This window comes from Otolemur garnettii, unplaced genomic scaffold (assembly GCF_000181295.1).
Source record: "Otolemur garnettii isolate 467f Iridium unplaced genomic scaffold, OtoGar3 scaffold00064, whole genome shotgun sequence".
NCBI classification, from domain to species: domain Eukaryota; kingdom Metazoa; phylum Chordata; class Mammalia; order Primates; family Galagidae; genus Otolemur; species Otolemur garnettii.
In genome coordinates, this window is record NW_003852459.1 from 3961383 (window position 1) to 3989006 (window position 27624).

A 27624-nucleotide genomic window follows, 5' to 3' on the forward strand; every position below is an offset into this window, starting at 1 on the left:
GCACCTGTGGTCCCAGCAACTTGGGAGACAGAGGCAGGAGACTCACTTGAGCCCAGGAGTTGGAGGTTGCTGTGAGCTATGCCACGGCACTCTACCCAGGGGGACAGCTTGAGGCTCTGTCTCAAAAAAAACCCCCCCAAAACAGCTTACATTCGAATGAGGAAGATATATATATATATATAAAAACAATATGTAGATAAGCGTGGTGGAAGTTCTAAGTGGGAAGGAGGATTGAGATGAGAAGGGGTTGGCATTATTGATAGGATGACTCAGAGAAGCCTCCCTGACCAGGTGAGCATGACCCGGGGTCAAGTGAGGGCGTGAGTACAACAGTGGTGGAAGAGTGAGCCGCCTGTCCACTTGATCATTCAAACGCTCCTCTGCCAAGGTTGCCCTTTGGCAGGCACTCACACGGGACACAAATATCTACACAGTTTGCTCATCTGGAAAGATTTGTCTTCTTACTCAAATTTCCTTATCACTGATTTTCTAAGTGATAGATTAGAGTGATCTAAGTGATAGATTTTCTTCAGAGTTCCTGCCTATCCAATCAAACTATCGACCATACCCCAAGAATTGTGGAGAACAGCATGTCTGGCCATATTTCCTTCCAAGAAAAGTACACAGCCAGGTGCGTTGTCTGGTGTTTTGGCCCTGAGAGAAGCGTCCTTCAGGGATGTCCCAGGAAGGGGCTGTCCTGTCTACTCTTGGGTGGTGCCTGCATATTATATGGAACCATCTGTAAACCAGGCCTGCTTCTTCTCTCCCCTTGTCAACTGCATTTTAGGGAACTTCCCATGCGGCCATAGGTTGCTGAGATATCTTGTGGAAGAGAAAGGTGATTAAGATGTCTATAAAGTAAATCATGGGAGAAGAATGGAAGGCAACATGCCAAGACAACATTCACGTAACACTTGCTGTGTACCAGACACTGTGCTAGTTTCTGGGCCACAGAGCTAAATAAAAACGTAATGTCAGTCAGTACTCAAGGAACTTGTAGTATAGCTGGGAGAATTCTGATTCTGTGCTGTGTGGTCTAGGGAAATACTTAAGGCAAACATGTTGGGTGCCCTGGAAGTCTCACCACCTCAGTTAGTCAGTGTCATCCATTATCCTGTGGCCATTTGGTTTACAATCCAAACTGGGAAACTTTTGAGACAGACTGAAAGTAATACTAAAAATTGATTCAGGTAAAGCAGACTCAAGTCAAGACTGTCCCAGTCAAACTTGCACCTAAGGTCTTCCTACTTTGCAGGTGCCCTTGCACAGGTGCACATGTCTCTCCACCACTTAGACTTTTAGAGGCATTCAGATGTTTTACCTAGGAGGGGGTGGGGTCTTGGTGTGTGCCGCACCTTTTGGGGGCAAGACACGATTGTAAGAGGGTCTTGACCTAACAAATGCAATCAGCGTAACCTGGTTTCTTGTACCCTCAATGAATCCCCAACAATTAAAAAAAAATATTCATTACCTAAACAGATTAGGAATAGCGGGCAGGCCAAATAAAGGAATATTAAACACAAAAGCAGGACATCTGTGTGTTAATTAGATAATTTTACGTAAGTTACCTGAATGTGAATCTGAACGTGTTGTTAGGATGAATGTTCTGTTCCCTGAGTGGAGGAAGAAAGTGTGGTTAAATGAATTATGAATTGACCTGACCTCCCCCTTTGCCTTCCGTTCCTTGGTTTTGTAATAATTTAACTCATCAAATATTTGAATATTTGAAAGTATTTGTTAGTCTTACTAAGTGACTTAAGGGTTTTTAGACATTACTTTTAGACCAATGAGGCAAAAGTGCATGAGAGATGAAAGATTTATAGTTTTAATGCAAGTTTTACACGCTGGAGGTAGGTGTAGATAGACCCCACCTGGCGGAAGGAGACTACTTTCTGCTAGTGAATGGGTCTGCAGGCATTTTGGTCATTGCAATGAGCGTGGTAGTGAGTACGTGCAGATGCATTTTAGTGCACTGTGATGCGATTTTTAAAATTGTTCAATCATTTTACCGTTGTCATCACATCCCTTCTGATTTTCAAGTGCAAATTTGACACTATTGTTCTTATTAACAATCCAAAAAAAGTTTTGTCCCTCAAGTTTCCATTATAAAGGATGGATTCTTGAAGTTATGGTTACATTAAAATTCTAACTACAAATGAAGCCAGCTAAAAATGTTTACCAACTTGAATTGAGCTCATCATGTTTTGTTTGCTGAATAGTGTTTTGTGATTTTACCAACATAAGAATGAGTCTCCAAACTATTTTTAAAAGTGGAGCTTTTACTCTAAAGAAGTGCTTGCCTCATTTTCTTCATGCTACTCCAAACAAGATGTTGTTTATTACTTTGAAACACTATATGTAAACCCCAGGAATATGTTAAATATGATTGAAGTCTTGGCTGTCTTTAACAAATTGAAGTTTCCAGAAATTTAGCTGTGTTTAAAAACCAAAGCCATGTTTTCAGGAAAGATTTCTATTTCCAAATATGTGGTTGCCCAAACCTTTTATATTTTCATGTCAAATTCAGCTGCCAAATAACACACACTGTACCTTAGCTATAATAAAAAAAAAAAACACAAACTAACACATAGACTTCAGATTTTAAAAAGCACTGCAAGAACAACTATGATCACATTTCTTAAACTTATGCTATTCCTATGCATGTATGTGTGTTTTAGAGTAAGCTCTGTAGGGCACTGGTCACTTATCCCAGTACAAACTGACATGCATAGCACAAGACTGGCACCATGTAACAGCTGATCTGGGAAAATACCAGAATTCCTAGCCAGACCAAAATATGAGGTCAAGGAAGTCACTTTTATAATAACAGTGGTTATCTGTTTAATGTGTCATCTGGCGGTGATATGATGTTGACCATAGGCAATTATGCATATTTCTAAACTGGTTGTGTGCAAGCCCAGAATAAGAGAAATCCCCTAGTTTGTGATAAAATGGTATTTATTGCCCTTTTATTTCCTTCAAATGCTTTACTTAATCATTTATAAAAGACAAATTAATAGTGAACACCAATTTCATTTTGGGTTTTATTCTGTATTCATTCCTATACATTTGGGATATCTATTAATGTGTGCTCTTAATAGTTCTGGCACAAGTTCATTGTCAAAGAATGAGTGATATACACATTTATAGTCTTCTTAAGTGATAATAATGTGGTTCAGTGACAGTGTGTCTTGATTTCTTTGGGGGGTAGGGCACTCTGATATGACTCATACAGGATAGAGGCCTATTATTTTTCCCTCAGCTTGTGCAGTAATGCAAAATTTTTGTTCCATTATTGTGCATTTTCTTAGAAAGGCAGTATCAGAATTAGTGTATAGATTAATGCCTAAGAAACTGGGTGATGACATGGGACTATCTTTCGCTGTATCCTTTCAATGTGGCTGAAAATTCATATTCTGTATTTTCATATCAATGACAATGTGATGACACAGCAAAGGAGTTATATTGGCTTGTTGCACACATCAAATGTAATCTTCTTTTCTTTGCAGAAAAAATATGTTTATTTTGAACAAGAGAAAGGAAATTTGAGATTTTAAGAACCAGAAAGGCTATCTTGGAGAGGATAGCGATTGGCTGCTATTTACCTACTCCATGGGCAGAACAAGGAGAAATGGAACTGGATTTTAGTAAAACAGGCTTAAGCTTGTCTTGCAGAAGCATGACTTAAAATACCACGATGAGTTGCAATCGTTGCCCTTTTTGATTCCCGGGGGCCCAGTCTGCTCTACTCCTCAGAGTTCAACATGGTACTGGGCACAGACAAGGTGCTCAACCAATATTAAATGTATGAAGTCAAATAGATTAGAGTCATGCTTATTAAAGACATAGCCTTAGGTCCTAGTGTAAGGTGTACATTTTAAGGTTTAATGGTGCTATTGTTTTAGAAGTTCAGTGTCATCCATAAGGAAATTAGAACTGCAAATGTTGATAGCAGATATATTTATTATTTTAAATAATAACAGTATGCCATAGTTACCCACACACTTTCCCAAAATTTCCAGACACTTTACCTTTAATGTAGAAGAGCAGAAAGGATATGAGTCCATAGCTTTGGAGGTGGTGGAGACTTCTGGTCCCAGCATAATTCACTGCTGGGTTATTAGCTATAGTAGTTGTTGTCAAGAAGTCTCTAATTGTGTGCAAGCTCAGACTGATCTCAGCACCTGTATGTCAGCGGCTAGGGCTGGTGGGTTCAAACTCGGCCTAAGCCTGTTAAACAACAATGACAACTGCAAGAACAAGAACAACAAAATAGCCAAGCATTATGGTAGGCACCTATAGTCCCAGGTACTTGGGAGGCTGAGGCAAGAGAATCATTTGAGCCCAAGAGTTGGAAGTTGCTGTGAGCTATGACGCCATAGCACCCTACTGAGGGTGACAAAGTGAGACTCTGTCTCAAAAAAAAAGAAAAAGAAGTCTCTAAAGACAGAGTATGAGATGTTAGGAGGTATTTGTTCTATTGGTTTCTGAAGGGTATTTCCACTGAGTGCTTTGTTGTATGTGTGAATGAGAGGAGAATGTGGTCAGTTATATATTATTCCTTTGATATTCAACTGGACCTCAAAAGAGGATTTTATTTGAAAGATGTAAAAATAAAAGAGGCTTCAAACAAAGAGTCAAATGTAGTTACCAGGCATCTAGAAGTTGTAAGTGCTCAGAGAAGGTATCACTTCCACCCACATGTGGAGTGAATGTTTGCCAGGAGACTGGCCAGTGCTAGGGTTCAACTGGAGAAGACCAGGTGGTACTTCCCAGCACCCAGCCCTTGGGTTGGGATTCAATGGCTCAGCCTCCAGAGACTTTCAGACCAGGTCTCTGGGGAAAATGATGTCTAGAGCTGATGCAGGCAGGGTTATCTCATTTATTAGGGACCAAAGGCACTTTAGAGTTTAAAAGTTCATGTGCATAGGCAAATATTTAGGACCTGATTGCAATTATATTAGTTGCAAATGACAAAATGTACAAAATCCAGAATAACAACAACAACAAAAAAGCAATGATATGTCAGCTTCATTCATTGTCAAAAAGTATTCAAAGAAATGTCATTACATTTGAAAATAGTTCAGATGTCCATGATGATTGCTTAGAAATCACTGCTGATTATAAATTTGGTGTATTACTTGAGGCCTAAAAATTTCAGAAACAAACTAGAGAAATAAGGATGCTTGGAGTCTACAGAACATTTAAATGGCCTCTTATCTGGGAGACCAAGTGAGAAGAGGAAAGGAATTGGGTATATTTTACAGAGTGCTAGAAAAGGATTACTAGGTGTCCTATTTCCTTATACAGTGAGGCATCTAATGAGCCCTTTACTTTCTTTCAATTGAATCTTTAATGGCATCCAAACAGATAACTTTGAAAGCAAAGAGTCTGGTCCCTTAGTGCGTAGTGCTCGTTAGCCAATCTGGGAGAGGGAAAGGTAACAATTTGATCTCAGGTAAATAATGCTGTGCAGCGCATCTTCTGACGTGAGCTGTATGGAAAAGTACTTAGAACTGGTCTGATCTGCAGTCGGGGCAAGTGCTCATTATTTTCCAGTTGACTCCATTTTCTTTGGTATAACAACAACTGGTGAGTTGTGGAAGTGAGATGACAACTCCAGTTTCAGTTAAAGGAATTGTAAGTGAAGGTACAACATTCTCTGGAACAGTTATTTCTTGGTATACTCTAAACTTTTGCTTGATAACGAAAAATAACTAATTTAAAGTGTGTTTTATTCCTTATGTAACAACACTGTTGGTACATCAACAGGTAAGAATGCCCTGGCACGTCCCTTTCAGCCGACTGTTAAGGATGTTTTTAGAATTCTAGAAGGACTGTATTTGTAATTTAGTGAGTCCTTCTGTGCCAGGCGTTAAATGGTATTAGTTAAGGTAACTGTCTAGTGTTTAATTGCCCATTTTCATTTCCTTACCTTGTATTCTTTTTTAAACGTATTTTTAACTGTTTTTTTAAGTTTGCTAATTTTTTTTACTTTTTTTAAAATTTCAGAGTGATATAAGAGTATGATTAGGTTACTCTTGTTAGGTAAAGTTCAAGTTGTAGTTAAGCTCTTCAGCCGGGAGGTGTGCAGTATACACCCATGTTGTGCCCATGGGAAGGTAGCACACCCAGACCCTCCCTCTCTGACCTTCCCTCTCTGACCTCCCCTCTCTCTCCTCCCTCCTCCCCTTCTCCCCATTTAAATGTAGTTGTGTTTTTCTCTTATGTGGGAGTGTAGTTGTTCAACTGTTGGTTTCACTTTAGTATTGAGTCCATTGGATACTGTTCCATGCTTGCAATATGTACTAAGGGAGATGTTCTTCAAATCTATCCAGGTAAGTACAAGATATGTAAAGTCTCCGTCTTTTGTATGGCCGAATAGTCTTCCATGGTGTGCAGGTACCAGTTTGTTTATCTGTCCACGGGTTGATGGGTACTTGGGTTGATTCCACATCTTGGTGACTGCGAATTGAGCTGCTTACACAAACCATTTGCTCTAGTTGTATCACATTTTCTCATACGTAATTTTATGGCAGGATCCAGAGATATTTAAGGATTTAGCTTTACTACTCTTAGATTCCAAGGCCAGCCCTCAGTAGCCTATCAGGAGTGTGTCCCTACCCTGTGCTCGTTTGGAAAGGCATGGCTGTATCCAGCGGGGCAGAGAAAGGCCTGAGGTAGGGAAATGGCAGGGCCCACTGTGCCTGTCATTATGTTCCTTATTGGTATGGATTATGGTATTTGCAATGGGTAGTAGTTTCTCCTGGAATGCCCTGAATTACTGGACATTACCGTCCCGAATTCAAGTGGATTTTAAAATACATGCAGCTATGGATGCCGTGCTGTGTAGTGAAGGTCTCAGCCCTGTTGCTTGAATAACACACTCCGTGTAAGTGAGTCAGGCATTGGTGCTTGTGAGGTAGCAGGGGGACAAAGGGACACAGGGAGCTGCTACTGATGGTCAGTGACCGAACTGGCCAATGGCCACATTGAACCCAATCGCAGAGTCAATGAAAACAAGCGTCTTTGTCCAAAATATGGTTTCTATTCAGGAACTATCAGGCAAGAGAATATCCCAAAAGCAAGACAGAATTCATTTATCAAGAAGATAAATAAGAGCATGTAATGGGTGTTGTGGCAGAATAATCCACACGGAAATGAAGCTACTCTCATGGTAATTTATCAAAATACAAGAGAACTTTCTGGTTAAGAGCGCAGCATTTTTTAGTGTATGATATAGGCCAGGTTATTTAATCTCACTGAGTCTCAGTTTCCTCATATCGCAGAAGGATATTGGCACTAAATTCACATGATTGAGCTAAGGAGATAATACAAGTACCTGAGGTTATGTACTCAGGTACTATGTACTCACAGTTAACTATTGTTAAAACTATTGGCATTATTACAAACCTCAAATTCACACGGGCTCTCAAGGTGTTGCTACCTCTAATCTAATAAACTGTGCAGATTATTCTTATGAATAAATCTTAAAAACGAATGATGAGGTCATGACATGATTGAGGTAGCTTACAAATGCAGAGGAATAATTCTAATCATTACTGAATCAGTGTACCATGCCCTTTGGTTTTTATCCTATCATTTTATCTCTGGAATTTTACATTAAACAGGAAACAATACACTTTAGGTCTTGCTTGATTTCATTCTGTGTCTATGAGGTAGGATTATAAAGTAAGGACACTAGTTTCCCTAAGTTCTCTGGTCCTATTCGAAGCCTCTGTGTCTTACCTTCGGGTGGAACAAATATACATTTTCTCACCCTCTTCAAAAGAAAGCATTATGACCTCGAATGCCCCCAATCTTTATTTTTTAATATAATTAAAAAATTAACCAGAGTAAAATGTTAAAAAAGAATCATCAATCTTAAAGAAAGTGAGTGGTAAAATGTTGTGGAACTAACTACTGTTACAAAACAGAGAAACCACCGAAAACAGTTCGGTTTGGGTTCAAGTATTTTTGTCTCAATGAGTTTTAACTTTTGCTTGGTCCTTTGAAATTTCAGTGAAATTTTGAGATTCTAAAGGGCGACAGCATGCAGTAGTTACAACCTTGTAACGCAGCACCTGGGAGTGGTGGTTTTCTTGTGTTTTGCTGTTTGAATCTTTCAGAAGAGAAGTGAAATTCTATGAGCTGAGTTTCGTTTATTTAGTTAGTTTTGACCTGTATTTTCATGAGTAATTTCTCCTCTCTCAGTCATATGTTAATCCATTTGGAGTTAAAAACTTTACAGATAATTTCTCAGGCGGTATTTTCCTAGAAAAGAAACTAGGGCTGAAATCTAGTATTCTGGCTGCGTAACACTTAAAAATCAGCATGTCCTTTATTCCCATGTTTTAAGATGTTCCATAATTATTCATTTACTATCAAATTAATCTGCTAGTTTTAAAAAGAAATTTGACCACTTTTTATTTAAAAAATTAATTGTAAAAAACCACCAGATTAATCATCTTAACCATTTTTGAATATATAGTTCAGTAGTGTTAAGTACCTGTCTGGGTCATGATTTGGTGCCTGTAGCTCAGCGGCTAAGGCGCCGGTCACCTACACTGGAGCTGGAGGGTTCGAATCCATCCTGGGACTGCCAAACAACAATGACAACTACAACCGAAAATAGCTGGGCATTGTGGCAGGTGCTTATAGTCCCAGCTATGTGGGAGGCTGAGGGAAGAGAATTGTTTAAGCCCAGGAGTTTGAGGTTGCTGTGAGCTGTGACGCCACAACACTCTTCAGGTGACATAGTGAGACTCTGTCTCCAAGAAACAAAAACAAACAAACAAACAAACAAAAAACCTGGGTCACTATGAAAGTTTTGAGACAGACCATGTTATAGCCCATTATTTCACTTTTCAAAAAATACATTCGATAGTGTCCTTTCTGATTCACCTGTGCAAGTTTTAACTTGCTTGGCTTATTGGTGCTGGTGGGAGGGCTTCATTTGTTTCTATCCACTAAGATTTTATATTTCTTGATTTTTGTATACTCAAAACTCTCATAATGACCCACAGTATGTATATCGTTGTACAACAGATTTTGAGAACTTCTTCATCCTGCAAAACTGAAACTTTATACCATTAGACAACTCCTCATTTCTCCCTCTTCTCCAGTCCCTGCTTAATTCCATTTTTAAGGGGAGAATATGTATATTTTGTGATTGTAATTTGATAAGGCCAGAGGCCATTTAGGTGGATTGCAAATTATAGGGATAGTGTGGACTCACTTGACAAGTATGAACAAGTGGCTGGAGTGAGTCCCACAGTCAGCATTTTTATTGGTTGAACCACTTAGGATACTACTTTATAGGATTGCTGAAGTACTCAAAAGAAGATATTCCTCATAGTTTTGAGCAGTATGGTTTATAATTAAAATCAAAAGCAGAAGTGGGATATGTCAGAAAACCTTGATAATGAAGGAAGATAATTTTTGGAATACATAAGTAATTGAGAGAAATTGTGGAGTTATTTTCCGTTAAGATCTTTGAAAAGATGAGGTGTGAGCATCCGTCCTCAGTGGTTAGGGTGGTGGCCACATGCTCCAGGGCTGGTGGGTTTGAACCCGGCTGGCCTGGGTCTGCTAAACAAAAAACAAAACAAAACAAAATACCTGGGCACTGTGCAGGCACCTGTAGTCCCAGCTACTAGGGAGACTGAGGCAAGAGAATCGCTTGAGCCCAAGAGTTTGAGGTTGCTGTGAGCTGTGATGCCATGGCACTCTACCAGGGGTGACAAAGTGAGATTCTCTCTCAATAAAAAAAAAGAAAGAAAAGAAAAAAAAGAAAAGGTGGGGTGTGCTAGCTCACACCTGTAATACTAATACTTTGGGAGGCTGAGATGGGAGGATCACTTGAGATCAGGAGTTTGAGACCAGCCTGAGCAAGAATGAGATCCAGTCTCTACTGAAAATAGAAAAATTAGCAAGGCACAGTGGTACTTGCCTATAGTCTCAGCTACTTGGGAGGAAGGAAGATTTCTTGAGCTTAAGAGTTTGAGATTGTGTGAGATATGATGAAGCCACTGTACTCCAGCCAGCAAAACTGTCTCAAAAAAAAAAAAAAAAAAAGCCCATATTCACTTCAATATTGTGGCACTTCCAGAAGGCTAAGGACTATGTTAAATAGGTCGTGAGCTAATGTCTTTCTTAGACCTCTCAAAACCATGGTTAGGAGTATGGTTTGCCATAGCACAAGGCAAAATTCAGAAGGGGATATTGAAATGTGGGTAGTGATACTTAGAGCTTTATTTGCTCAAATAAAAGCATTTAAAAAGTGTTCAGGGTCCTAATTGGAGAGAGGGTGAGGTCCTGACATTCTGGAACAGTTCTTCACTGACTTAGAAAGTCAAGATGGTGTGTCACCTTACTGACTACCTACCATTATCATCTTCATAGCTGCCAGGCAGTAACATGTTTGATAAAATATGATACAATGATGATGATGTTGCCATGGTGATGAGAGGACCTGTGACCGTCAAGGACTTGTGAATGATCCATCCTTCTATCAGAGCTCAATGCTCAATGATACTGCTGAGCCTTGCAGGGTTAAGTTTATGGATCTCAGGACCTAGAGTTGCCCAGGACTTGGTATAATGTGTTTCATGTATATTTTACATTAAACAAATTTTTACGAGTCAACCTGGGAACTTAATGATCATTTATAAATTTGTTGCCTTGGCAAAAATGTATTTTAAGCCCAAATCAAATAAATTAAAAATTTTAAGGCAAGGACTCTTTGTAAGTAGGAAATTGTTTCAATTTGTAGTTGTGATTCTATCCCAGCATATAATGAAATATTTCAATTTGTCTTTGGAATCAAAGTTATGGCTTAATTTTAATAATAAAGGAGAGAATGGTAGGGTAGCTAAAAAACTAACGATATTGCCTATATTAATTTCTTGATACATATTGTTTGAATTAATTAAATGCAAAGTCATTTAGTTTTAGTTATTTAACTTTGGAATATAGGAGAAAAGTTCTTAAATTTCAACTGTATTTATAATGATTTAAAAAATTTTTGTATTTAACATGAGTTTTCATGACCCTGAACTCACATGTTTTGCCTACTCTGGCTTTATTCTGAGTGGTAGGGAGAGTTAACCTAAAATTAAAATTCTAAGTTAAAAGTTAAATTGAAAAACAAATTCAAAATATATATTTTAAGTAATCTACAAATTACTTGGTCCAAGCACAAATAATCAAGTGCTGTATTAGGTAGTAACGGGCTACAAGAAAATGTGACAGAAAGGACTAAATAGTTATAGTGAATTCTAAATCTGGGTTTCCCCTGTGGAACTTTTGCTTGTTTATTTATTTGTTTTTAAGGTCTCTTCTATGATAGGCTATATACAGATAACTCCATTATTAATTATAATATCTTGGTATATGAAGGAAAACCCTATGTGACACTTTATCCATTCCTTCATTGCCCGACTTGAGTAGCTGATTTGGCCTCCATGCCTGAGTTCTTTTTCCTTCTCACATTCCCGTTTGATTTCTTCCACAAGGCTGATGAGTGTGGTCTTCCTGGTTGCAGGAAGACTGTTCTTGATAAGAGCCACACTCCTTCACTAGGATCAGCGCTAATTTAGTGAGCAGCCTTTGACCAAACGGTCATCTAAAATGGGAACATTAGGGTAGCGCCTGTGGCTCAGTGAGTAGGGCGCTGGCCCCATATACCGAGGGTGGTGGGTTCAAACCTGGCCCCAGCAAACTGCAACCAAAGTAGCCGGGCGTTGTGGTGGGCGCCTGTAGTCCCAGCTACTTGGGAGGCTGAGGCAAGAGAATTACTTGACCCAGGAGGTGGAGGTTGCTGTGAGCTGTGATGTCACAACACTCTACTGAGGGTGATAAAGAGACTCTGTCTCTACAAAATAATAATAATAATAATAATATGGGAACATTAAACAATGTACGAGGATCCCAGGGAACAGCAAAATTGGGACCAGGGTAGAACCTAGACAGTCTGTGGGCAGGTTCACAGAAGCTATAATAATTTCATCAATAATTATCAAAAATGGAATTTTTTAAATGTGCCAAGTGCTTTATGAGTTGTCTTGTTTAATTCTTACAAAACCTTACAAGGTAAGTCTTATGATTAACCCAGTTTCCAAATGATAAAACCAGAGATTTCGAGATGTTAAATCATGTTTCTCAAGCTTCTGGAATTCCCTGAAAGATTATCAGACCCCAGCATAAACACATCACTTATTCACAGATATGTCAGTTATCCTGCTGGGCCTGCCTTAGCGGTAGTGGGGATGTGAGACACGATCATTGTGTTCTTTGGGTGACCATTATACCCAGTTTTGCCAATTAGCTAATTGTGAAATTATTTTACCATTCTCCTTTGTTCTGTTCCTTTCTCTTTTTTACCCTGGTTATTTTCTTCCCACTTATCATATCACTCTCAAATTAGAAGACGAGGCCATGATTCTTGCCCATTCTCTGCCCTCACCACAAAACCAGGATTAATTAGGCCCCAACAGCAAAACATATGGTGACCAGCCAGTTACACTCTCTGTGCTCTTTCGCCCAGGCATCAGAATGAATTTAGATTAGACACACTCAAGGATAGCCGTGAGTAATAACTATAAGCTTTGTCATAGATAACTGTATTGGGTGTGTTTAAATGTACAACTCTGTTTTTCTATTATTATGTGATATTTCACGTTGACTTGTCAAACTGAAAAATACCCATATTGATTTTGCAGAAAGCTTCACATGTGAGATAAATGCACTCAAAGATTCCTCACAAGTAGCTCTTTGGAGCTTCAGATGTGAAATGGATCATTCCTCAATCCGTAATAGACCCTTCTGTGAAGCTCTTCAATCAAACCAGGGAATTCAAGGTGAAATTAAGGGAGGATTGGAAACCCCTACAGGGGGACTTGAGTGACTTGGCTGAGAAAGAACCTGAGGTATTTGCCATGTGCTGCCTATATTTTTAGTCCTTTTCTTTAGCCCCAGAAGGTTGTCAATCAACGTGTGACCTTACACAATGTATGTGCATAAGACCTGGGTACACCGAGACAAGCTGTAGGGGGATTGTCATAGGTACCTTTGATTTCTTTGCATTGGTCATTTTCTCTGACAACGTACAGGTTATTTTTAAAGTACCTGTTTTATACAGATTTGTCATTAGCTTCTTCTATTTATTAATCATATTATTACAACTGATGGGATGAAATTTTGTTATCTTTTGGAAAAAAGCATAAATGTCCTTTTGGAAAAGTTAGTGACACAGTAACTACTGAAGGTAGGAAGAATTGACATCCTGTGTTGTGTAATGATTCTGCTAGGCGTATCTTACTTAGAAATGATGGTTGTAGATCATGTAACAACTTTTCATAAGTGTCTTTCCAGTAAAGCAATAAGACAGGGTTACCCTTATAGAAACCATTCCTCTGAAATGAGTTTTTACGTCACATTTTTATGTGGTCCTGATTTGGGGCCATATTTTCAGGTGGACATTTCTAGGTTAATTTTGAGAGCACTCTAGAATTCTCAATGGGTTATTTGGTTCGGAGGAACAGTGAATCCTAACAGCATAAAACTCAGCATAAAAAATTATGCTTTGGAATTTGTGCTCAAATATGGAGTATGTTGACAATAGTCTCTGATGCTCAGGCCGCTATGAAATGATTGCTCTCCCACAACTGTGTCATAGTTTTCCTAAGCCACGGAGACGGTCTTGTTTGTAAAGCGCAATTATTAGTGTAATCTTAAGAGCATATTAATTGCCCAGGAGGTTTATATATTTGTTCTGCGCATGTGATTAAAGACCACGGCAGTTTACACGGCATAATTTTAGAGGTGAAGAAAATGACTCCTGTAGTACTTGCTGCTCTCCGTTTCTTCCTCAGCGATGCCCTTCCACCTTTCTTTGCAGGCATTCTGTAGCATCCTAAACAGAAGGATATTGCAGGGAGCTGATTCTGCTTTGATCCTTGTGCTTGTTGTCAAAGCGCTTGGGATTGAAGAGACTGTTGGCTACAATTGACTGTGACAATTAGGAGATGATCAGAGCCCTAGAGTGGAGCACTTAAAGGGTAATTTACATGTCAGTTTGTCGAATAAAAAAAAGATATTCTGCTAAGATTTTTTTTTACCCCTCAGAGCCTTGTAAACTGCAATTTGTGCTCTGGTAAGAAAAACCTGGCAGAGGAGTTAGGATAGCCATTACCATTTGAAAAGAAGCAATCAGAAGGCCGCCGCTGAGCCCTTTGTCCACTAAAAACGCTGATTTGCAGGCAGTGAGTGAAAAAGTGGAACCGTCACTAAATAAAACCATGAGCTAGGTAACTACCCTCCACCCCAACCCGTGGTGGCTTTTTAGGTTTTTTTTTTTTAAAAATGTATCATAAATCTTACATTTACTATCATTACAACATTGTTATTGGTCATGAATGTACTTCCCCCCAACTCCTGACCAAAAAAAATAAAAAATAAAAAATAAATAAATAAAAGGATGCATCGAAAAAGTGGTATGTGGACTACAAACCACAGTCAGTGGGGAGGCTGAAGCTATCAGTTGTGTCAGATTTTTCCCATTCTTTTTCCTTTTGTGCGTCACTGCAATTTTCCTCTTGTCCTTCTTTCACTAAGCTGTTTTCCCCTCTGCTGTATCAACGTGCTGTGGGGTTTTCATCTGTATTTATACTTCTGTTTGGGAACAGTGTTTCTAGCCTTTACATGGTTAGACTATTTATTTGGGTGCATTTGGCTGTAAAAGTAATGTATCATCAGTCTAAAATTTACTATTCACATGTAATCATTTTTATACTCCTCTGTTAGCTAATCCATATATACAACTAAAAAAAAAAATGCTAGAAAAAGCTGAAAGAGAATTGCTAGGAAATATACAATGGGAATAGTTATATATCACTCATTTAATTGTCAGAGTAAGAAAAACTAGAAGTTATTTCAAAAATATTTTTTTTTTCCCCTGGAAATCATGATTACTACCTCTACTGCTGGGACATAGATCCAAGGTTTTTACTTGTATAATTGCCTGGGAGGAATAGTTCACCTACCAACACAATCATCTTGTGCAGAAATCCCTGAATTTGGTGCATATTCTATTCAGTGATCCGTACTAACTTTCAGCTGCAGAAATTTTATGTTTCTTTTTTAAATTATTATTTGGCTATGGTGAGGGGTACTTGCAGAGGGGGAGCATGGGGCTGAATGTGAGTTTGTCTTCACTGATAAAAGTGAAGAACACCCAGAGTATCCAGAGTCTCCAACTAGGAGGATGTATCCGCCCATGGCTGTTTCTCCAGGCCCTTCCCCTGGTCACTGTGCATCTGGGTGTTAAGGCTGCTCTTCCATGAGAGAATTTACCATCTTCCACTTCCAGATAAGAGGATTTTTATTTCTTTTCATTTGATTCTACTAATATCATAATTTCATAACAAAAAAACGTTATTACTCCCCAAGAATGCCTTGTGAAAGAAATTGTATTGTACTTTTTTTTGGGGGGGGGGAGGGTTTCTGAAAATCAAATAACCAGATTATGTAGATTAGTTGGGGGAAGAAAATAACTCTTAGACATTAGTGTGTCCTGCGACTGTTTTGCAGGAAGGCCTTTAGCTTCTTTATAAAGTTTCTAAACTCTCTAGTTTGTGCGTGCATCTGTACAAGCCTACCTAGAGGAAAACACATAAGCGAGAATAAAATGAGATTGAATAAGGTTATTAAGTGCAAAGCAGATAAGGAGCGAGGGAGTCAAACAAGGCTGATGTTTCCGTAGTGTGCGCCTGCGATGCCGGCAACAGTAAATCTGTATCAAAAATCCAGCCCAGCAGGAGGTGTTCATCTCCCAGGTAATGGGTGACTGATGAGCAGATGAGCCAGCCTTCTATTGATTTAAGCATTTTGTTCCAGCCAGTCACAATTAACTTTGATTTGTTTTTACTTTCCTCTTACAGGTTTGCATCTAAAACACTCTTGGAGCACTAATTGTATAAAATTCTGGTAACTGCACATTCTCTTCCGAGAGGTAATGAGCGAATGAGTGAAACGCGGCAGCATTTGCCGTTCTGAGCAGGGATTGTCAGAACATTTCTAGTTGACTGAAATTGTTTTGGAAGGTGAGCTGGAACGAGAATCTTGCAACTAAAATGAAGTGACTCTGCGTGTGGTTTTGGGATGTTTCTCTTCAGAGAATTCTGCAGCACTGTTCTGAGGCTCACAAGTTGATTTAGATTTTATTTGTAAGACAATATTTCAGTCAATATTATGAAAACATTTTAAGGTATGCTTATTTGGCTCTTAGGTAAATGAGAGGCTTCTGAAAGCTCACTTGGAAATAATTCAAAATGAGTTTTTCCTCTTGCCATCCCAGTGGGTTTTTTTTTTTTTTGATATACATATTGCCGTGTTGTGACCAGATAAATTATTGGTCACAATAATTTGAAAAGTTTTAGAAACATGCCTAAGGAACAATATGTAAATTTTACAGTTAATTTATTTGTCAATTTATTAACATTGGTGATACTGAGATAGTCTCAGAACATTGGGCACAGCATTCCAGAATACTTACTGTACTTTTTTTTTTTTTTTAATATGGTTTATTTTGTTACCTGTTTTTGTTTGTTTGTTTGTTTGGAGTTTTTTGGCCAGGGCTAGGTTTGAACCCACCACCTCTGGCATATGGGGCCAGCGCCCTACTCCTTTGAGCCACAGGCACCGCCCCACTGTCCTGTTTTAATGAGTAGCTCTTTCTTTGAAATTCTTTGGAGGTGGCACTAGGATTGTCAGACTTAGTAAATAAAAATAAAAAATGCCTCACTAAGTCTAAATTCTTGATAATGAATGAATAACTTTTTAGTGTCAGTATGGCCCATGGACTGTGTGCACTTTACCTGGGAACCCTAGGAGATTGAATAGAAATTGCAACCAGGCATTGAATATACAGCTTAATTATCTGACAGTGATCATTTATAAATTATTTTACCTTTTACTGTCAGAGTAGATAGGCTAACCAGCTTGCCCCCTTCAGATAGAAACCAAAGTCTTTTTAACTCTTCAGGGTTAAGTTTAATTTCCTCCATCATGTTCCCAGGGCAATTTATGACTTGTCATTTCCAGTAAATAGTTATGTCAACCTTACTAGTACCAAGGAGACTTCAGAAAGGATGGAGGATTTGGGCTTATATTGATCAGGCTCTGACTAGAGTGGTGGTTATAGGTATAGAGACGTCAATGATGCAGTGAGTGGACATTACATTTGTGAAGCCACATCTTTTGTGGCAGTATTGTGACTGCATAGATAGCTAAGTTTGAAACTGTGATTCTGATCCCAGTAAGAACTTCTAGGAAGAGAAAGTCTCTATCTCCTTGCACTTTTATTTTGTCTCATTTAACTTTGCTTTTGTTTTTGAGACAGAATCTTACTCTGTTGTCCCAGGCTAGAATGCTGTGGCATCAGCACCCTCAAACTCCTGGGTTCACACTACCTTCCTGCCTCAGACTCCTGAGGAGTAACTGGGCCTACAGGTGCTTGCCACTGTGCCCAGCTAATTTTTAAATTTTCACCAGAGATGGGGTCCCACTCTTGCTCAGGCTGGTCTCAAACTCCTGAGCCTGAGGAATTCTCTTACCTTAGCCTCTCAGACTGTCAGGATTGCAGGCGTGAACCACTATGCCCGGCCTGTTTCATTTAACTTTGGAAACCATAAACTAGTGGCCAGGAAGGAAGCTTGGCTAAGACGTGCAGAAAACCAAGTGTCTGATTCATCTTTGGGGGCAACATTCATTCTTGCAAGCACATTTTTTCACTGTCTAGATGGATTTCACGGCTTGTTAGAAAAATTATTTGTAGAAGGTAAGTTTAGAGCCCTGTGACCCATCCCCTAAGTCCCCCCTCTGATTTTAGCCTTAGCTTCAGTGGACAGTTTCTAGGAAGTACAGGCTGGGCCTGGACTGTCCCACTCCGGAAGACTTTGTGATTCTCCCCAATTTCTGTCTCAGAGCCTCCTGCAAAGTTGCAGAATTGCTCAACGCTTCTTCAGGGTTAGCATGTAAATGTGGGGGAATTAACACCCCCAGTGGCCCCCTCAACCAGTGGGAGGTGGGAGCCAGTGGCTAAGCAGCCCACCCCCCTGCCTTTGGAGCAGGTAGATCTGATATGCCCCAGGGGGCTTCCCAGAGGTCCTGTTTTCAACCACAGGGACCTTTGGGACTCTTTGGGAGCGTTTCTTGGCTTTCCTTATAACATTTTCTTACCCCTTCTGTTCCCTCGTTTCTATTTCTGAGAAAAAAACAGGCTCTGCTTTCAGTGGAACCCCGACTGGGACACTCCTGACGGTCTTTTCTCCCAGCGTCACAGTTCCAACCCGGCTCTAGTTCTAGACATTTTGCTTCTTTTGGTTCTATCAAGATTCACTTTGCTTCTTATCAGAGGAAGAGAGTTCTACCACTGTATCTACTGCCACAACTAAGTCACATGAGTTACTAAACACGACGTGCACATTTATCTCACCGGAACTTACTTTCCTTACAGTGAAAGCCATTACTGAATGCCCGCTGTGTGTGAGGAGACATGCACTGCTGCATTTATTCCTCACAATGTCCTCAAGAAATAAAATCAGTATTTCTGGTTTACGGGTGAGGAGACTGAGGCTTAGGGAGACAAAGTGATTATTTTTCAGTACCACAAAGCCAGTAAGTGGTCAGATAAGCATTGAGTTCTGATGTGTCCGACTCCAAATGTTGTTCTTTTAGCCACTATATGTCATAGAGTCCACTATTTAGAAATGGAAGTGTCTTTATCAAATATGGGTTGCTAAAGAGATGATTGGGTAGCAGGGAGGTTGGGATGAGAGTATTAGTTTAATAAGGCATTTTTTTAAAGTCCTCATATCAGCTTATAATTGAACAAAATGCTGCAGTATTTTCTCCATCATAGTCCCTAAAGCTCTATAAACCTTCTGGCGTGCTCACAGTGCCTGACACGTGGTAGGACGTGGTAAATGGGCCTCGAATGAACCAACTGGAGTATTGTAGAAAAAGTTTAAAATGACTTTAGTGAGCTCAACTTTTTAGTGATCCACTTTATTAAACAACCCACTGTGGCAACTTTCAAGATGATGTTACTGGAAAAAATTATAATCTAATGGTGTCTCATATAATTTAAGACAATGTGTTTCGAACAATATTATTATGACTCTCAATTCGATATGGTGACATCAGATAATTTCAAATTATTGGCAGTAAAGGGAGACAGAAATATTCCATCTGATTTTACAACAGGCCCACATTTAGAGACGCCTGGAAGGGCTAGAGTGCAAAGGTCAAAGGAATTTCCGTGGAGACAGGGAGAGGCCACCCAGAGGAAGCCACGGAAGATCTGGTTTCCCTTGGGAAAAAATGGCAGAGTTAGTAATCCTTCTTTATGACTTATCTTGGGGAATAGGAGGACCCATGGCAACTCTTCTCTGTCTGGCTTTTCCTATCTTGACAAAATTAATGTATTTCATAAATATTAGAATTCTGAGCTCCTTAGGAACTGATCTGGGGAGCAATAAAACTAACAACTTTATTCTCTTACATCCCTTGAAGTAGAGTTAGGGGTTCATCTATGCAAATCGTTCCTGACTTATTTAGATAGAAATGCTGTTTTCTTCAAACTGCCATAATGCTTTGGACCCAACTCTGACATTTTCTAATAGTTTCATGAGATTATTAGTTTTGAACAATAAATAAAACTGAGCCCAGCCTGAACAACATAGTGAAACCCTATCTCTATACAAAATTAAAAAAGACATTAGCCAGGTGTGGTGGTGGTAATTCCACCACCGCTCTTCAGCTACTGAAGAGCCCAAGGCGGGGGGATGGCCAGGAGTTTGAGGTTGCAGTGAGCTATGATGATGTTGCTGCACTGTACTCTGGGTGACAGAGTGAGGCCTTGTCACTCACACACACACACACAGAGTGGTGAGCATATATACTTCCTATTTGTATCTTGCTGGTTACTGCTGGGTTTCTTGTGACCACTATAATAATGACAACTGTAGTTACGAGTAGCCTCTCAAGAGTGAAAGCACAAACTATAGCAGTCCTAATACCATTGTAACTGGGAAAATTGGCAAGATCAGTGAAAAATAACAAAGTCAGATGTAACATATCTTTTCATGGTCACCAATAAGAGTTTTTGTAACAAACAAAAGTAGGTTTTGCTTGTTGGATTACAAGATGGTAAAAGACTATCTGATCAGAAGGTTGGACAGGAATACTTTCAGGCAGATTCAATACAAACCGGAGAAATTGCAACATGGGTGCAAACACCTAGAACTCTGCTCAGAGGAATTTTTTTTCTTGTTCTTGGTACATGTGAACTAAACTTGTCTTTACATATATATTAAGTTGGTTTGATTAGCTGAATTCTAAGGAATCATATAAAATGTAAATATAGGGGCGTGGCACCTGTAGCTCAGTGGCTAAGGCACCAGCCACATGCACCGGAGTTGGTGGGTTTGAATCCAGCCTGGGCCTGCCAAACAACAATGACAACTATAACCACTAGCCGGGCCTTGTGGCAGGCACCTGTACTCCCAGAATTGCTTAAGCCCAAGAGTTTGAGGTTGCTGAGAGATGTGATGCCATGGCACTCTACCCTGGGTGACAGCTTGAGACTCTGTCTCAAAAAAAAAAAAAAAATATATATATATATATAAAAATATAGAAAACAACATGATTATTAATATGTTTAGTTATATAGCAATTACTATGTAAGGATTCTAATTGGGACTAGAGTTTATCAATCAGTGCAGCTAATATGTGAAGAAACATGAATTACACAACTGAGTCAGCTGGAAAAATTAGATTCACACATACCTTTACATAGTTAATGCTAACGGTGGGAACAGACTCCAGGCCAAATATTTCTTAGACCAAATTTAGGAAAATCATGGACATCTTTTCTCAAAATGCCTGAAGTTATATTTTATATTCGTTGCCTTTGTCTGTTATTAGATACATATATCTTAAATTATAAACATGTATACGCGAGTGAAAATGTACTCAAGATCTTCGATTAGCAAATGGTTATAACTTTTATCTTTATTGATGGAAGCGTTCTCTTCTCTCTGTGTTAATGTCAAACATTATTTGAACCAGAACTGCTTTTAGTCTTGGGATCTAAAACGACAGAGTCTGATGAACCCACACTGTTTTATAGCCGAAAGAAGTATTTTCTTCTTACACGTATGTTGCCTGGAACTGTTGGCAGGTTGGGGTTACTACCAGAAGTTAGGGATAAAGGTGACATGTCCTGGATACTCACCAGTCACTATTCCAGTACCAAAGAGCCCTTGGGATGGAGCCTGACAGCTTGTGAGAGAGCCATGCTTCCTCACTTTTAAACCTGGGGCTCAGGAAGATTGCATCAACTCTGGCAAGTAAGGATGACTTGTTGGGAGTATTGGTTGTTATCTCCATTTAGATGTTTATTGAGAAGAAATAGTAGATTTTCATGAACTTCAAACTCTCAAAATGACTTTGCTTGTCCTTTTAATTTCTTTGCAAGTCAAGATTAACTTTGATATAGAAAAGTTCTCTAGTTCTTCCTTGTACAAATGAGAAGCGGCATGACCAGGATTTTGCTGTGAGTGTTATGTCCCTGGATCTTTATGCCTTGGCTTATTTCCCTCCAAATCCTACATGTCAGTAAGTTGTAGTGATTCTTTCACAATTTCTCTTATAATTGTCTCTTTTCATTACTACTATCACCACCTAGCCTGGTCCATTTTTACTATGTAATTGAATCATTTAAATGTTTTTTTTTTTTTTTTTAACTGAATTCTGTGCTTTCCACTTCCCTTCCTTTCACTTTCGTAGTTAGATGAATCTGTTTAAACCTTGAGTTTTGGCTCATTATACCTCGGCCCAAAACTCAAAAATTTGCCCTTCCTGAAAAATAACACCTAAATTTCCTTAGTTCATAGGTTTCAAAACGTATTCCCATCTCAGAATGATAAAATAATTCATGGTGCAGTCTTAAAATTATAACATCCACTGTAGGTGTGGTCCCACCAATTACTCTTCCCCTGCCCCTCCTCTCCCTCTCCCCTTTCCCCTTCTTCTTGGGCTATAAGTGGGTTCTAGCTTTCATAAGAAAGCTATAAATTAGTTTCATAGTAAGATTGAGTACATTGGCTACTTTTTCTTCCATTCTTGAGATACTTTGCTAAGGGTATATGTGAAATTTTCTTGGTGTAGAACATAAATGTCTTAACACAATAACTAAGAAAATGCCGTGAAGGCTATATTAACCAGTTTGATGAAAACATTTTGAATTGTATATAAAACCAGCCCATTGCACCCCACGATTGCATTAATGTGCACAGCTATGATTTAATAAAAAAAAAGAATGAAAAAATTATAACATCCATTAGAGACAGCGATTCTGGGGCAGCCATTATTCAACAGGTATTCAGTAACTATCTACTGCGTACCAGCCACTGCACTAGGTGTTGGGAATAACTTCGAGACCAGTGAAAGAGCTAGACAGTAAAGGATTAATAGACACACACTTACAAATGGAGATGATATGTCTGAAAGAAAGGCTGATTATTTCATAAAAGCATATAGCAAGGATTCAGGCTACATACGAGGGGCCTGAAAAGATTCTCTGAGAAGGCAGTTCTTCAAATGAAACCTAAAGGATGAGTTGAAGTTACCTAGGCAAAAGGGGGGAGACAGGTAGATGAAGAACATTATCATACAGATGGAACAACATGTGCAAAGATCTTGTGCAGGATGGGAGAAGATGCATTCAAGGTACTTGAAAAAGCTTGTGTGGCTGAAGAGAACGTAGAGGAAGAGTAAAGTGACATGATGCTAGACAGGCAGATAAGGGCCAGATCTTATTTGTTTTTTGAGACAGAGTCTCACTTTGTTGTCCTTGGTAGAGTGCCATGGTGTCACAACTCACAGCAACCTCAAACTCCTGGGCTTAAGCGATTCTCTTGCCTCAGCCTCCCAGGTAGCTAGGACTACAGGCTTCAGCCGCAATGCCCAGCTAGTTTTAGAGACAAGGATCTCCCTCTGATTTAGTCTGGTCTCGAACCTGTGAGCTCAGGCAATCCTCCCACCTTGGGAGTGCTAGGATTATAGGTATGAGCCACTGTGCCCGGCCTGGGGGGGCCTAATCTTCAGACAGGGTCTTGCAGGCCGTGCTGTGGATTGTGATTATTGATAGAAACTAGTGGTTTTCAGCTGGGAACTGTTTGGCCCTGTCCAGGGGACATTCGACAATGTTGGGAGACATTTTTTATTGTTTCAACTATATGGGAATTTGATTGGCATCTAGTAGGTGAAGGTGAGTGATACTGCTGAACAGCCTACTATGCGCAGGATAGACTACTACAACACAGACTGACCTGGTCCCAATGTCATGGTGTTGGGGTTGAAAAATTCTGACATAGACAATGAAATTCCTTCCTTCCTTCTTCCCTTCCTTTCTCCCTCCCTCCCTCCCTTCCTTCTTTCCTTCCTTTTTTGAGACAGCATCTCATTCTGTTATCCAGGCTACAGTGCTATGGCATCATAGCTCACAGCAACTTCAAACTCCTGGGCTCAAGTGATCTTCTTGCCTCAGCTTCCCAAGTAACTGGGACAATAAAATTTCTTTAAAGGTGTTTGAAAAGCTGAGAGTGAACTGACTAGATTTGCATTTGGACAGCTCACGCTAGCTGTAATATAAAAAATAATATGAAAAGTTGGTCAAAAGTGAGTTAGTATAGTTTTATTTATTTATTTATTTTTGGTTTGAAATGGAGTCTCACTCTTATCACCCTGAGGTTGAGTGCCATGGCGTCATAGCTCACAGCAACCTCAAACTTTTGAGCTCAAGTGATCCTCTTGCCTCAGCCTCCTGAGTAGCTGGGACTACAGGCACCCACCACAATGCCTGGCTGATCTTTCTATTTTTAGTAGAATCAGGGTTTCACTCTTGCTCAGGCTGGTCTCAAACTTCTGAGCTCAAGTAATCTACTTGTTGTGGCCTCCCAGAGGGTTCACAAGCAGGAGCCACGACACTCAGTCAGTATAGTCTTCTAAAAGAGAAGATGATGGCAGCTTGTGCTACTGTAATGGCAAAGAAGATCTATTTTACTAGCACGGAAAGTCATTCACAATGCATTCTTAGGGGACAAAAGTCAGACCAATAGATGCTCTGCATAGCATGACCATGTCTTCCTAATAAAATATTTGCATGTGCACAGGTAGAATTCTGAAAGGCTATATACAGACATGGCACCATGGAGGGCAAAATTTTAGTCCATGTATCTACTTATCTATTTATTCTTTTCTTACCTTGAACATGCATAATTTTTATAATAATCAAAAAATTAAGTAATGTCTGGTTTCAATCTACCTTTCCTCCCCCTAAATAATTCTGGTTCAATTCCATAGGCAATGGTGATGCTGTATGTACTTATCATATTTTCCTTCAAATGTTTCCATAATAAATATGACAGACTATAAAGATAGTAGCTCAGAGGATGGATAGACTTGAAGAGGATATCAAGTTTCCAAAGGCTAACATGCCGGTTTGAATATTAACTAGTATTTACTCTTTTGCTTTGCTGGAGACATGTGGTCCCTTGGTCATTTTTTTTTTTTTAATAGAGACAGAGTCTTACTTTGTCATCCTCGGTAGAGTGCTGTGGCGTCACAGCTCACAACCTCCAACTCCTGGGCTTAGGGATTCCCTCACCTCAGCCTCCCGAGCAGCTGGGACTACAGGCACCTGCCACAATGCCTGGCTATTTCTTTGTTGCAGTTTGGCTGGGGCTGGGCCTGAACCTGCCACCCTTGGTACATGGGGCCAGCACCCTACCCATTGAGCCACAGGCGCCACCCCACCCCATTTTTTTGTATATGTGCTGACTAAACTAAATCCTCATTTCTTCAGAGTGACTATTCTTATTATGGTATTGGTGTGCTGCCTAGCCCCCGAAGGAAAGGGTCTGCTCATTTTTTCCATAAGCTAAATTGGTGTCAATTATTATAGACTTGCCGCAAAATCAACATGTTAAAGAAAATGCCATAATCCAGAACCCCTCCTTTCTAGGTGTATCTTGGCAAAGCACTTAATCTTTCTGGACCAGAATTTCTTCATCTGCTTTGGCTCAGAGAGCATACCTTATGATTCTATGATTCTAATTTTTAGATCTGTTTGGATAGTAAATGATGTCATGGTAATGAGGTAGTCGAATAGCCAGTATGTTAACACTGCAAGATAGAATAATATAATTGAACAGAGTCTCTATATTTAAGCTGGTTTTGCCTCATAGCACCTTTACAGGTTACATAACTTCTGCTTGTCACTGAGGACCTAGTTCTATTGTCATACACTTAACTTATTCACTAACAGTCTAGTAACCTTAAAAGGGGACATCCAGGTAACAATTTAGGCACTTGGTAGAATCTGGTTGATTAATTTTTATTGTATTATTCTCTTATTCTGTTAGTGTAATTTTTCTAAATACTTATTATAATACTTGATCTAGTACTTAGAAAAAGTGACTAGTAACATAAAATTAGGCCACTATAACTAATCATTATAACATATCCAAATAGAATGGCCTCGTAGAATAAAGCAAGCCTCAGAAAACATGATTTTCAGACACACTCTAATTATATGAACTTGCATGTTCCTGCTTGGACTTTCTTTTCTCTAATATTTTAAATAGGAAATTGAAACAAATGATCTCTAGTTTTTATCCAGCTTTATGTTCTATGCCTTTGTGTAGTGACGGATGATTAACAATATCACTATTTAAGAACTGCTATAATTGGAAGGGGATATTTTCATTTTTCCTGACTATTTTGAAGTTTAATAAGTTAGAGTACTAACATTTTCTGTGACACTCTGAGAATATATTAAGCCTTTCGCTAAAACTTGTCTTAGATGCATAAGCAAAAAATAATTAAGAACTTATAAAATGTTTTGGCTTTATTCACATGTGTCAAAAATCCAGCAATAAAAAAGGAAGACTGGCTTTATTTGGAGAAGTGTACAAAGGCTTTTGTTAGTTTCAGGATGATAACAAGGTGTTAGAACCACAGGCTGTACAACCACAGATTGATGTTTGGTACCCTGCCAGAAAATACAGGGTCAGAGAACATGTTGATTGATATATATTCTCAAGTCTCAGGTTCTTTGGTCATTTGATTCATATTCTATTTCTAATTCTTAACCTTAGACTAAGTCTTAGAATGACAGTACTATTGATAAAGGTAAACTGGAATTCAGCGGGTTACAAATACAGACAGAAAGAAAAGTAAGACAGGACAAGTTCGTCTGATCAATACAAAGAAAAAATAATTTACTATTTCATATATTTATTTGGACCACTTAAAAAACACACTCATTTATTAAGGCTGAAAAATGTGTTTGGAATATCAGCTGTTTTAAATACTATTTTAAAATATTGCACAAATCAAACTATTTTTATATTTTATATTCATAGCTTTCTTAAAAATTATTTTAAATGTCTTCAACTTTGAAGTGGACCACTTTCACTAATATTTCACACCCCAAATGGAAAGTTAATATTACTGTTGTGGCAATAAGTTAAGATTTGCTTATTAGTCTGCTATTTCCTATTGAGGAAGTAGTTTGCAGTGTTATCAATAATGTTCTTTGACAGTTAAATGTTTTAGATTATCTTCTTTTAAATACACATCTTCTATATACTGTGCATTTCCTTGTTATCATAGTCGACATTTATAACTATAAACTATTTATCACCATAGTGTATTAACAATAAGGCAATAACTAGAATTAATCTTAGACTAAGTGTTTGCATGTCCCAGAGGTTCCAATACCTAAGAGTGGTATTTGGCTAATGGTGGGCAGAAAGAATGAATAAACAAGACAGTCAGGACTCTTGGGAGAAAACATTCAAAAATGGATTTGATATCAGATTTAATGAGAAAATATGCCAATAAGAAAATGCATATTTTCAAGATGAAATTCAGCATTTGTTGCTTAATAACATTTGTCATCTTCCAATTCTTCATATGTAGCAAATTAATTTCAAATCGTTTTGCTCTTCCAAGTGCCTTTGTGTATTGTATTTCTTTTTTCATAGCCTTTTGGATAACATTTGAGAAAAAATAGGACTACAACAGTCAATGATTACATTCAGAATGGAAGACAGTTGTAAGACCAAGGAACAGGTGGAGTGTGTGCGATGGGAATATTCACTTTTTGTGCCACCATTTTGTAGCTCCTCAAAAAAAAAAAAAAAAATTAGCAGCAAATGGTGGATATTGTTTCTTTACAAAAAATGGTTCTGTACTGGATCCATCTGTGAAGTATAAACATGTCATCAGCACTCATTTTCCATCTCCAAAAAACATTCCCCATGTCCATATTTGATTTTCAAGTGCATCTGTGCACTGATGGAAATCCTCCCAACATGCTGCTACACAATTGCAGAACCCACACGTTTCTGTCTTTGAATCAAGCTTACACCAGAGCCTGGCCTCCCGTGGGTAGAGGCTTGTTTCAAAGTTGCAGAGGTCCCCTGGGTGACCCCAGTAAAAAGAGCTTCAGTGTTCAGGGTAAGGTTAAGTTATTCCTTTTATGGAAGTGAT

General features: G+C 38.9%; 1 long non-coding RNA gene across 1 annotated transcript in view; it reads left to right on the forward strand.

The window, feature by feature from the left end:
• The window catches only part of LOC105887297, a 55879-nt gene extending 28811 nt beyond the window's left edge, over positions 1-27068 (forward strand). Inside the window, exons 2-3 of the long non-coding RNA XR_001161431.1 lie at positions 12723-12860; positions 26839-27068. This is a non-coding gene — a long non-coding RNA (uncharacterized LOC105887297). The remainder of the gene's footprint in view (positions 1-12722; positions 12861-26838) is intronic.
• The last annotated feature ends 556 nt before the right edge of the window (positions 27069-27624 follow it).